Source organism: Heloderma suspectum, chromosome 11, assembly GCF_057233095.1.
Source record: "Heloderma suspectum isolate Gila_16-S chromosome 11, 16-S_ref, whole genome shotgun sequence".
Lineage (NCBI taxonomy): Eukaryota > Metazoa > Chordata > Lepidosauria > Squamata > Helodermatidae > Heloderma > Heloderma suspectum.
This window is the reverse complement of record NC_139468.1, coordinates 34,169,899-34,182,108: the sequence shown is the minus strand read 5'-3', so window position 1 is coordinate 34,182,108 and position 12,210 is coordinate 34,169,899.

Genomic DNA, 12,210 nt, shown 5'->3' with positions numbered 1-12,210 from the left:
GTCTATGTCAATGTTTACGTAGACTACGGCGAAAATAAGGGCAACGCAAATAGCGTTGCCCTTATTTTCGCCGTAGTCTACGTAAACATTTACGTAGACTACAGCAACTAAATAAGGAACGCGAATGGCGGCTCCCTATGGGGGCCGCCATTCGCGTACGCGCTTTTTTTTTTTTTAAAGTTACCCGTGATAGGCTACGTGACGATTCACGTAGCCTATCATGGCTGACTTTCCAGATCTAGCCGTGATAGGCTACGTGAATCGTCACGTAGCCTATCGGGACGTTGTTTTGTTTTGTTTTTACTTTCGTGTTCGCGGCCGGGCGAGGCGGGAAGCCTCCTCCCCGGCCTGAATTTCGGCCGGGCGAGGCGGGAAGCCTCCCCCCCCGGCCTGAATTTCGGCCGGGCGAGGCGGGAAGCCTCCCCCCCCGGCCTGAACTTCGCGGGGGGAGCAGCGAAGCGCTCCCCCCCACCGCGAACAAGCTGCGAGAAAAGGTAAGTGACTTTCGTCCACCCCTAGATGGAATGCACAGAATTTCAGCGAGCTCAAATTTTGCTGATTTGCACATCCCTAGTAGGGATGTACGAAAGTCACTTACCTTTTATGAAATTTGATTCACAGTGGGGGGGAGGCGCTCCGTCCCTCCCCCCGAAATTCTGGCCAGGGGGGAGGCGTCCCATCCCTCCCCCCCCGAAATTATGGCTGGGGGGGAGGTGCCCCATCCCTCACCCCCAAAAAAATTCTGGCCGGGGGGGAGGCGCCCCATCCCTCCCGCTGCAAATCCTGGCTGGCCGGGTCTGCATATGGCCGTAGCAGTCAGCCATGATAGGCTACGTAAATGTTTATGTAGCCTATCATGGTATTTTTTAAAAATCTAGCTGTTATAGGCTACGTAAATCTTTACGTAGCCTATCACGTTTTGTTTTTTTTTAACTTGGAAATGGCGGCGGCGGCAGCTGGTTGGAAGAATCCCCGCCAAACCACCGCCGGAGCTGCCGCCGCCAGGGAGATTCGCCCAAGGTAAGTCCCGTCCCGGAGGGGGGCGGGGGGGCAGACCGTTTCACCACCAATTTTGCGTTGGCATTCGGCCTCCCCGAGATTCGTGGCGAAATTCTCTGACATCCCTAATTTACAGCTCCTTTCTCAGTAGCTGGACTATAAGGAAGGCTGAGCGCCAAAGAATCGATGCTTTCGAACTGTGGTGCTGGAGAAGACTCTTACGAGTCCCCTGGACTGTAAGGAGGTCAAATCAGTCCATCCTAAAGGAAATCAACCCTGACTGCTCATGGAAGGACAGATACTGAAGCTGAAGCTCAAATATTTTGGCCACCAAATGCAAAGAGAAAAGTCACTGGAAAAGACCCTGATGCTGGGAAGGACTGAAGGCAAAAGGAGAAGGGGACGGCAGAGGATGAGATGGCTAGATAGCATCACCGATGCAATGAATATGGACTTGAGCACACTCCAGGAGAGAGCGGAGGACAGGAAGGCCTGGCGTGCTATGGTCCATGGGGTCACGAAGAGTCGGACATGACTGAACGACTGAACAACAACAACAAAAACATTTACAGCTCCATGTATAAAGGTGTGATCATGTGGCCTACTTTATTGATGTCAGCCCTCTCTTTGAAATTGGCCTCTCTTTGAAGGGCTGTCTAGGCTGGGCTGGACTTAAACATAACAAACCACAAGGGAGAGCAGAGGCCTTGAAGTTGCCTGTCAGCGGTTAGCAGCTGAACAGTAGATTGAGGTGGCAACACAGATCGCCTGGTCACAGCATTCCCTGCTCTAGGGACATGTATAAACGGTGTCCTCTCCTTTGGCGATGAGTTTCTTTATTTGGGAGGGGGAGAGATACGTAAGTGCAGAGGCAACAGAATCCTGCATGCTAGATGGTTAGGAAAACAACTGGGGAGGATTAGCTCCCCCCTTCTCCGTTCATTTGTAAGCATCCAGAGGCATCCCTCTGACCGCTGTTTGAAACAGGATGCTGGACTCAACAGAGCAGGGGTGGGAAACTCATGTCCTACCAGATGTTATTGGATTCCAACTCCCATCAGCCCCAGCCAACATGGTCAATGGTGTGAGATGGTGGGATTTGTAGTGCAACGACATCTGGAGGGCCAGAGCCAGAGTTCTTTTGGCAAGGCACTGCTTGTGGTTGATCTGTTTGGTGGGGCTGTGTGCAGTGGTGTAGTGGAGGCAGGGCTCACAGGGATGCCGCCCTGGCGCTTTTTGATTAGCAGGGATGCTGATGTCATCTGCCGCCCACCTCAGAATTTCCTGTTTCCTCTGAGCTAAGCTGCAATCCTCACAGAAGCTGGAGGCGGGGGGAGAGTTTTCCCAGCAGCAATATATTGTCCCCAGTTTTAATGTGAAGTATTTTGGGATGGCTTGGTCTTGAATGGGCAATTAAGACCTGTTCGCTTTAGAAAAGACCTTCTTCTGATGGCGTTGAAAACTGATAGAAGTGCTATGTTGAGAGGGATCGACACAGCTGCCTGCATTTTTGGAGTCTCCCTGGGGACATAGGTATGGGGACTGTCATGATGAGCGCCTGCACTTCAAAATTTACTGCTCTGCCACTGGTTGTGTCTTGAGCCCATGGCAGCTTTTCCTTGCTTGTGGAAAATATGTAATCTAAGGTATCTTGCTAGGAACAGACCCCGTCATCTCACAGGCTATGGTTCAAGCTGCATTGAATGAAGTTTGCAGTGACATGGCAGGTTTTGCTCATGATGAATGGGTCTGAGCCTTCCATTTCCCCCCATCCCAGAAGCAGGTGCCGTGAGGGGTGAGGGGGAGAGAACAGCTCCCACAAACAGGGCAACACATCCATTGGCCCTAACAGGCTGTCTGCTCCCGATAGTTTCTTGTCACTCCAGACAGGGCAGGCCCTTGTGGGGCGACTGAATAATCTCTCGTTCATCCTTTCACCCGTTGACCTTGTCAGACTTGTTTCGGAAGCTATGTATCCCCAGAACAAATGCACACGGCTGCACCATGCCTGAGACTTGGTGGATAAGGTGGAAATAGAAAATTAATGCCAGTCAGAGGAGGCAACGGAAGATCAGAAATGAGATTAGAGACAGGTCAGCTCTCTTATTCCACTCCAGCTATAATGGGACTCAAACTATTTAAAGTGATAAATATACAGTGGATAGCGGAATAGAGGGAGAGCAAAGTCGGTGTGTGTTCAAGTGTCTTAGGCCTGCTTAACCCTTCAGCTATCCAGCTGCAGCCCCGTAACTACAACCACCTGGCTCTGCTGATTGCCAGTACTCATAATTTTAGTATTGCTTATTTGTAAGTGTCAGACACTACAGTACAGTAGGCCTAGGATGGTAAGTACTTGGCTGGGTACCAGCTCAGGTGAATTCTGCACCCATTACTAAATTCCACATCTGCATAGTGCAATTGCAAAATGAGTGGCGGAGTCATCTGAGCTCCCCTATTATGAGTAGTTCTATTATTCTTTCCTGAAGAAGGGGAGACCAGCTTTCCCTTGGGCTGTTTTCCCATTGTCAAGGTTCCCCTTAGGACCTGGACCCCCTGAGCAACTTCTTAAGGATCTCTTACCTCCTGAAGAGTCCCACCTTCCTTCTTTTAATCTCTTCCCCAGTAACGTGGGGTTTAGGCTGTAGACGTGGGGTGATTCACACACCAGACACAGGGTTTAACCACAACATTGTACTAGTAAATTAAAACAAGCAAATCACAGCTAAGGTATTTACATAATAGAGTTGAGTGATACAAAAAGCCTGAAAAGAAAAGTTGCAAAATGCAAGTTTCTTTACCCTAGCTGGGCTTAGACTAGGGATGGCGGAGAATTTCTCCACGAATCTTCGGGAGGCCGAGCGCCGAGGCATTCGGCCCCCCGAAAGTGTTGGGGAAATTCTCCGTCGGCCCCCCGCCGGATGGGACTTACCTTCAGCGAATGTCCCTCTCGGTGGCGGGTCCCGGCAGCGGTTCGGCGGCGGTTCGGCGGGGACGGTGGCCGGTCTCCCGACCGGCTGCCGCTGCCACCATTACAAAATAAAAAATAGCGTTCCCTTATTTTTGCCGTAGTCTATGTAAATCTTTATGTAGACTAGACATGCCAAAATAAGGAATGCAAATGGCGTTGCCCATGGGCCGCCGCCATTTGCGTACGCGCTTTTTTTTTTCCAAAGTCACCCGTGATAGGCTACGTGATGATTAACGTAGCCTATCACGGCTGACTTTGGAAATCTAGCCGTGATAGGCTACGTTAATCATTACGTAGCCTATCACAGGGTTTGTTTGTTTTTTTTACTTTTTCTTTCACGGCCGGGGAGATGGGGCGCTTCTCCCCGGCCTGAATTTTGGCCAGGCGGGGCGGGATGCCTCCCCCCCCTCGCCTGAACTTCAGGGGGAGAAGCGAAGCGCCTCCCCCCCACCGCAAAAAAAGCTGCGGGACAAGGTAAGTGCCTTTCGTACATCCCTAGCTTAGACTATTCTAAGCTGCTGCTTCCTGCTCACTCTTCAGACTCTGCTCTCACTTCAGGCTCTGTCTGTCTCTGCTCTTACTGGCTCTCTCGCTCTCTTTATATACCTTCCTCCCTCATACTGAAAGTACTGCTTCAAACCTGAAGAAATGAAACTAAACTGGGGAAATGAAATTGAAACTTAACTGGAGAGATGAAACTATTCCTCTCAGGGTTACCCCCTCCCAACAGAAAACTCCAGGCCTCTAAGAGTGACCTTTTTTCCCTTTGTCTCTGTAGGCCTCAAATCTGAACAGCCATCAAAACTCCTCCCTAACTATGTTGCCTCTGCAAAGGGAAAAATGCAGGACTTGAGTGTTGTCACTTTCCTTGTTTTGTTTCCTGCATTGCAGATATTATATATAATCACATTTTGACTGTGCTAGTGAAGAATGATTTATGTTATCTCTCAGTTAGTAAAAGAGTATATATGGCATTCTTGCATTAAAAAAAGTGAAAAGGAAAGGAAAGGTTCCGCCTGTGCAAGCACCGGGTCATTACTGACCCCTAGAGGGACACCACTTGTGCTGGCGTTTTCATGGCAGACTGTAGTGCGGTGGTTTGCCATTGCCTTCCCCAGTTGTGACTACCTTTCCCCCAGCAAGCTGGGTCCTCATTTTACCAACCTCGGAAGGATGGAGGGCTGAGTCGACCTGAGCCGGCTACCCGAGACCCAGCTTCCAATTGGCTAAATATGCTGTGTGTGTGTAATGGATTTTTCTACATTTTTACAGTTGTTCCTGTATTTATTTTCCAAGATAGAAGTCTCTGCCACCCCAGACCTTCAGATTATAACAGAAAAACATAAACATCTTTATCTGAGAGGGTTCAGAGGAGGGCAACAAAGATGATCAGGGGACTGGAAACAAAGCCCTATGAGGAGAGACTGAAAGAACTGGGCATGTTTAGCCTTGAGAAGAGAAGACTGAGGGGAGATAGGATTGCGCTCTTCCAGTACTTGAAAGGTTGTCACAGAGAGGAAAGCCAGGATCTCTTCTTGGTCATCCCAGACTGCAGGACACAGAATTATGGGCTCAAGTTACAGGAAGCCAGATTCTGGCTGAACATCAGGAAAAACGTCCTGACTGTTAGAGCAACACGACAATGAAACCAATTCCCTATGGAGGCGGTGGGCTCTCCCACACTGGAGGCATTCAAGACAAGGCTGGACAGCCATCTGTCAGGGATGCTCTGACTTGGATTTCTGCACTGAGCAGGGGGTTGGACTCGATGGCCTTGTAGGCCCCTTCCAACCCTACTATTCTATGATTCTATGATTCTACATATTGGGTTTGATCCAGGATCTGCGGCTGCCTTCCATTCACAGAAGGTGCCTTTGGCTGATTTTCCAGGGTCCCCCAACTTTCTATGTAGCATTTCCATAGGGCTGGAGAGGCTTACATAAGGACGACTGGGTGGGGAAGACCACTTTCCCCGGCTGTATTACATGTGCCTAAATGTGGATCCAACCCCACATACATTATAACACAATCTATCATAGGTTAATTAAACATAGACAAGAGAAATAATTCAAAAGCTTGCACAATCTGTTGTGGCACTTTGGTTGGTCCTAATATAGATATTGCCAAACTGTAGATTTTGTGTTATTCTGAACAAAAGTAATAATTTATCTGCAAAAATTATGTTTATCTATTACATTTAGAAGCAGGGACATCACCTTGCCGACAAAGGTCCGTCTAATCAAAGCTACGGTTTTCCCAGTAGTAATGTATGGCTGTGAGAGCTGGACTATAAGGAAGGCTGAGCGCCGAAGAATTGATGCTTTCGAACTGTGGTGCTGGAGAAGACTCTTACAAGTCCCCTGGACTGCAAGGAGGTCAAATCAGTCAATCCTAAAGGAAATCAACCCTGACTGCTCATTGGAAGGACAGATACTGAAGCTGAAGCTCAAATATTTTGGCCATCTAATGTGAAGAGAAAACTCCCTGGAAAAGACTCTGATGCTGGGAAAGATTGAAGGCAAAAGGAGAAGGGGACGGCAGAGGATGAGATGGCTAGATAGTATCACCGATGCAATAGGGATGGCGGAGAATTTCTCCACGAATCTTCGGGAGGCCGAGTGCCGACGCATTCAGCCCCCTGAAAGTGTTGGGGAAATTGTCCGCCGGCCCCCCGCCCCCCCCCGGGATGGGACTTAGCTTCGGCAAATGTCCCTCTCAGCAGCGGGTGCCGGCGGCGCTTCAGCGGCGCTTCAGCGGGGGCAGGGGCAGCAGCCGGTCTCCCGCCCGGCTGCCGCCACCACCATTACAAAATAAAAAAGTACAGTAAAAAAAAAAAAAAAGCCCGTGATAGGCTACGTAACAATTTACGTAGCCTATCACGGCTAGATTTCCAAAGTCAGCCGTGATAGGCTACATAAATCGTCACGTAGCCTATCACGGTTGACTTTGGGGGGGGGGGAAAGCGTGTACGGAAATGGCGGCGCCCATGGGGCGCCGCCATTTACATTCCTTATTTTGGCACGTCTAGTCTACATAAAGATTTACGTAGACTACGGCGAAAATAAGGGAATGCTATTTGCGTTGCCCTTATTTTCACCGTAGTCTACGTAAAGCTTTACGTAGACTAGACGTGCCAAAATAAGGAATGCAAATGGCGGCGCCCATGGGGCGCCGCCATTTGCATACGCGCTTTTTTTTTTTCCAAAGTCACCCGTGATAGGCTACGTGACGATTTACGTAGCCTATCATGGCTGACTCTGGAAATCTAGCCGTGATAGGCTACGCAAATCGTTACGTAGCCTATCACAGGTGTGTGTTTTTGTTTTTGTTTTTACTTTTTTTTTTCGCGGACGGGGAGACAGAGCTTCTCCCCGGCCTGAATTTCGCCGGCAAGGGATGGGGCGCCTCTCCCCCGGCCTGAATTTCGGCCGGGTGAGGCGGGGCGCCTCCCCCCCCTTGGCTGAACTTTGGGGGGAGAACCGAAGTGCCTCCCCCCCACCGCGAAGCAAGCTGCGGGACAAGGTAAGTCCCTTTCGTCCATCCCTACGATGCAATGAATATGAACTTGAGCACACTCCGGGAGAGAACGCAGGACAGGAAGGCCTGGCGTGCTATGGTCCATGGGGTCACGAAGAGTCGGACATGACTGAACGACTCAACAACAACAACAACAACAATTACATCTATTATGTTTATCTATTACCTGTCCTCCAAGCTGGCATACATGATACTCCTCTTCTATTTTATCCTCACAACAACCCTGTGAGGCAGGTTAGACTGCAAGTCAGTGACTAGCCCAAAGTCACCCAGTGATCTTCAATATCAGGGTTAGGATTCCAGTGTCATTGGGGCAGTGACTCCACTCTGGGTTTCAGTCAGAACCAGTCAGAACTCTAAAGGAGCTATCCAAGATGTGATGGTTTCTGACTGAAACCCAGAGTGGATTCACTGCCCCATTGACATCAGAGCCACCAGCCTCCACTGGACAGTGAAGCACCTTGGATAGGTCCCTTAGAGTTCTGACTGGTTCTGACTGAAACCCGGAGCGGATGCACTTCCCCACTGACATCAGAGCCACCAGCCTCCTCTGGACAGCAAAGCACCTTGGATAGCTCCCTTAGAGTTCTGACTGAAACCCGGATTGGATTCACAACCACACTGACATCGGAGCCACTAGCCTCCACTGGTACTGTCCCATTGCTGGTGTTGAAGTAAGGTTCAACTGCCAGACGAGTCAGCTTCTATACTTTGAATGAGGGCACCATCTTGTTTTCGCCTGAGGCAGCATGATATCTTGGGCCACCCTTGGGTTCACAAAAAGAATCACAACATAAATACAATAAACAGAATAAACTGAAATACAATAAAAAACAATAAACTGAAAGCCACAGAATCACAAAAGCCTCATAAAACAGACAGTGGGATTCATATCATTATCTGAAAAGCTTGGGGGAATTTAAAAATAAATTTGCCTGGAGCTGACAGGGAATAAGGTTAGGGGTTTATAGAGCCTCTGAAATCCTCTGGGAAACAAGGCGACAAAAAACCAACGCTTTAGCTGTGCCCCCACAGGCTGAAAACTTGCTGAGGGGAATTGGGTTTGACGTGTTAGTAAGGTTTTGACTTCTTCAGCTGCCTGGTGGCTGACATCTGTAGGATGCTGTGATTTTGAATTCAAGCCATAATTTGAAAGGGGGGAAGAGATACATGTGTGGACACATGGAATAACTTCTTTCTAACACATCACTCCACATGCTTCCAAGGAGATACGTTTTATAATGGAGTCCACCTGGATTTCAGGCACCTGTTGCTGATAACACTTTCCTCTCAATCCTGACTGGATTAATTTTACAATAATTGCATTCATCAACAACTCCGATTTGCTGGAGCTTCACTGAATGCAAGGTGGAAAAAAAATTCTGCATGCAGAGACTGTTCAGAGGGAAAATGCAAACTCCCTAATTGCAGCTTATGTATTTTAGGCATATTCATTATCAATTGTGTGTGTGTTTTATAAATATGTTTTGTTTTAAATAGCGCTGCCACATTAGTCACAAGGTGTTCTCATTACAGATGGTAACAGGTGTTTGCTGCTAATTCTCAACTCCGGTCTCGGCGAAAAAGTTCTGGCCGCTCCAGACCCATCAGAACAACTATCCCATTCATTTTATTTTATTTTGGCAGCCCACAGTGTGAGAAGCTGGCAATGCCTGCTTCTTCTATGAACACAGCCTAATCAGGGGTATTCTAAAGGCAGGCTTTGTACCAGAGCTGAACTCAAAAGGCCTCTCGAAATTCTCCACCCAATTTGTAGGCATAGAAATGGGGGGGGCAGTTTCACCAAATTTCTCCGGGGCAGGGGAGAAATTCTCAACAGTTTCTCACTGGTAGGTATGTTGGAAGAATCCATCTGAGGGGGTGAAGCTCAGTGAGCTTTCATCAACTCAGCCCCCCCGGACCTCGACTCGTTTCCCTATGAACTGGATCAATCTGCACTGAGTCAGGCCAGCTCATGGATTTTCCTGGGGATTGATTGATTGATTGATTGATTATGTAAATAGAAACATGTACAAACTGAAGGCAAAACTTACGCGAGTTATGCAAATCCTGGACATAACTTGCACAAATTGCAGGTGCCATTTGAGTAAATTATGCGATTTGTGGCTGAAATTTGTACAAATCACCCAAATGGTGCCCCACAATTTCCGTGCATTTCTATTTACGTAAAAAAAAAATTAAAAAGTTTCCATATTTGAAAATCTGAAAATCACAGGAAAAGCCCTGTGACTTGGCCTGCAAAGGTGAGCCAAGGTGGGGGCTCCCTGGGAGTCTGTTGAGCCCCAAAAGGGACACCCCTACTCACTGGTTGGGTTCGCCACTGGCAGGAGTTGTAGCAAAGCTTCTTTCTTTTTCATGAGGGTTTTTTTTTGTCTTTTTATCCTGTCACTGCAAGTGGCAACAGCAGCAACTGTGTGGCAAGTGGCGACAGCAAGTGGCAACAGCAGCAACATTTTGCATCCACAGCAATGCAGGTATGGGGGGGCAGCGTTGTGTCCAGCTCCAGGGAAAAGGCGGAGCTAGTGGTGAGCCAAAATCTGTCCTCCAATTTCCTGGAAGTTTTTTTTCCCCACCCATGAAAGAAGCTTCCATTGTTCTGCTTCATTCTCATGATGTTTTATCGTTTGTTTTTGTGGTATCTTGGGTTTACCTATTCCCTGTGCGACAACTGAAGGTGATGCTGTTGTGTTTTTTCTTTCCATCACACATCTCTTCATTGCTCTGCGGCCTCCCAGGCAGCCTGCACTTCCCAATCTGAAAAAGCCCTGTGGGAGAAATTAACTGAGCTTTAATTGAAGTGTGGGAAGCCCAGCAGGCTACAGGTTGCTGGAGAGATGGTTTTACAATGAAAAACAGGACACTTGCACACACTCCATGGCCACCTCCAGAGTAAGGTCAGCCCAAGAAACCCAAACCCAACCCTTGATAATTTCTCCAAAGTTTTCTTCGTTAAATTTCTTTTCAAAAGCAATTTATTTTCTATCAAAATGAACGAGAATGACTGGGGGGGAAAGTAGGAGAAATGTTTGGCCCAGTGCAAGTTTGGACCCTCTGTTACGGAACAAGCAGTCTGGCCCAACCACACAGGTGAATTAAGCAGCGGCTCAGGGCTCCACTATTAAAATGGGACCCATATTGCCGGCTTCACTTGTGAACTAAATACACTCCAGAATCCTCACAGACATCACAGAGTGGATGGGTGTTTTGTGGGGGAAAGTCATTTTCCCATACTGCATAGGGACCAGGGCTTGACCTATGAGAGGCTTGGCCTACAACAGTGATGCTAACCCCCTCACCTTTGGTGACAGCCCCAACTAAAAATCTGGTGATTCAGCTAAAAATGGGGGAGAATCAGGGGGCGAGGTTTGCTGAATTCACTAAGGAGCCTCCTCTCTCCCTCCCTCCCTCCCTCCTGCTAAATGGCAGGCAAGAGTGGATATTTATTTATTTATTTATTTATTTATTTATTTATTTTCTATACCGCCCAATAGCCGAAGCTCTCGGACAGTGATAAAAAAAAATCTGCTTCTCTCACAATGCTAGATTGGACTGGGGGTCACCCAATAAAATTGATGGCTAGTGATTTCAGAACACAGAAAAGGACGTTACTTCTTCATACAACACCTAATCATAATTGATGGAATTTGCTGCCAGGAGCTTAAGTAGCTTTATAATGGGATTAGACAAAGCAATAGATAAAAGGTCCAATCATGGGCTTTGTTTGTTTATTCTGTTATTTTAACTGCCTCATAAAAGAAGTTCTTCAGGCCTGGGACAACTATTGAATTACCCATGGAACTTCCTGCGCAGAGCAGGATCTACAATGCAGGATGCAACCACGGTGCTGTCTCCAGGTTTCTGAGGGCCCTTGGGCAAAACACCCTCAATGCCCCCCCTCCCTCAATGAGTCTACCTCCTCACTGTCAGTGTTACCAGCTGCTTTTGCTCCTCATCCTCTTTCTCATTATTGCTACCACTTGCATGCTTGACAGGCAGAGAGCTGGTGATGAGCCGTGCTCCTTCCTCCTTACCACCATGATTGTCTGGGCCAGAGCGAGAGGCAGGGGAACAAGCAGGTTGCAACGATGAAGAAGAGGAGCAACTCCAGGGTGCTCTTGTCAGTAGGCCCCTGCTGTGGTGTGAGTCCTCAGTACCTGCCCAGCCCAGCCATGCCTGCTCTTGATGCCAGCCAACCAACTACAGCATCCCTGATGTATGACCATCCAACCTCTGCTTAAATAGCTCCAGTGAAGGTACACCTCACGATGAACTGCCAAACAGCTTTTACCATTAGGAGATTTCTCCTAATGTTTCAGCCAGGATTTCCTCCCTTGAAAGGGCCATCTGTTGGCTGTAGTCCCCTCTTTAGTCTAGTCTGGACTGAGAAAGTTCTGCAGAACTTTACTTTTGTTCTTAGAGTCTGCTGCCAAACCATGGAGACAACTAAAGTGGTCCCATCCTGATGAGTATTTATTTATTTCTTATTTATTTTATTATTTCATTTATATCCCACCTTTCTTCCATCATGGAACTCACGCTACATGCGTTTCCCAGGTGGTCTCCCCTCCAAGCACTTGACCAGACCCAGACCTGCTTAGCTTCAGCAAGGTAGCTGTCTCATGTGCCTTCAAGGTAGCCTTCTCCCTGACATGCAAGCTTTCTTTGTGCAGGGTAATGGTTTTTAT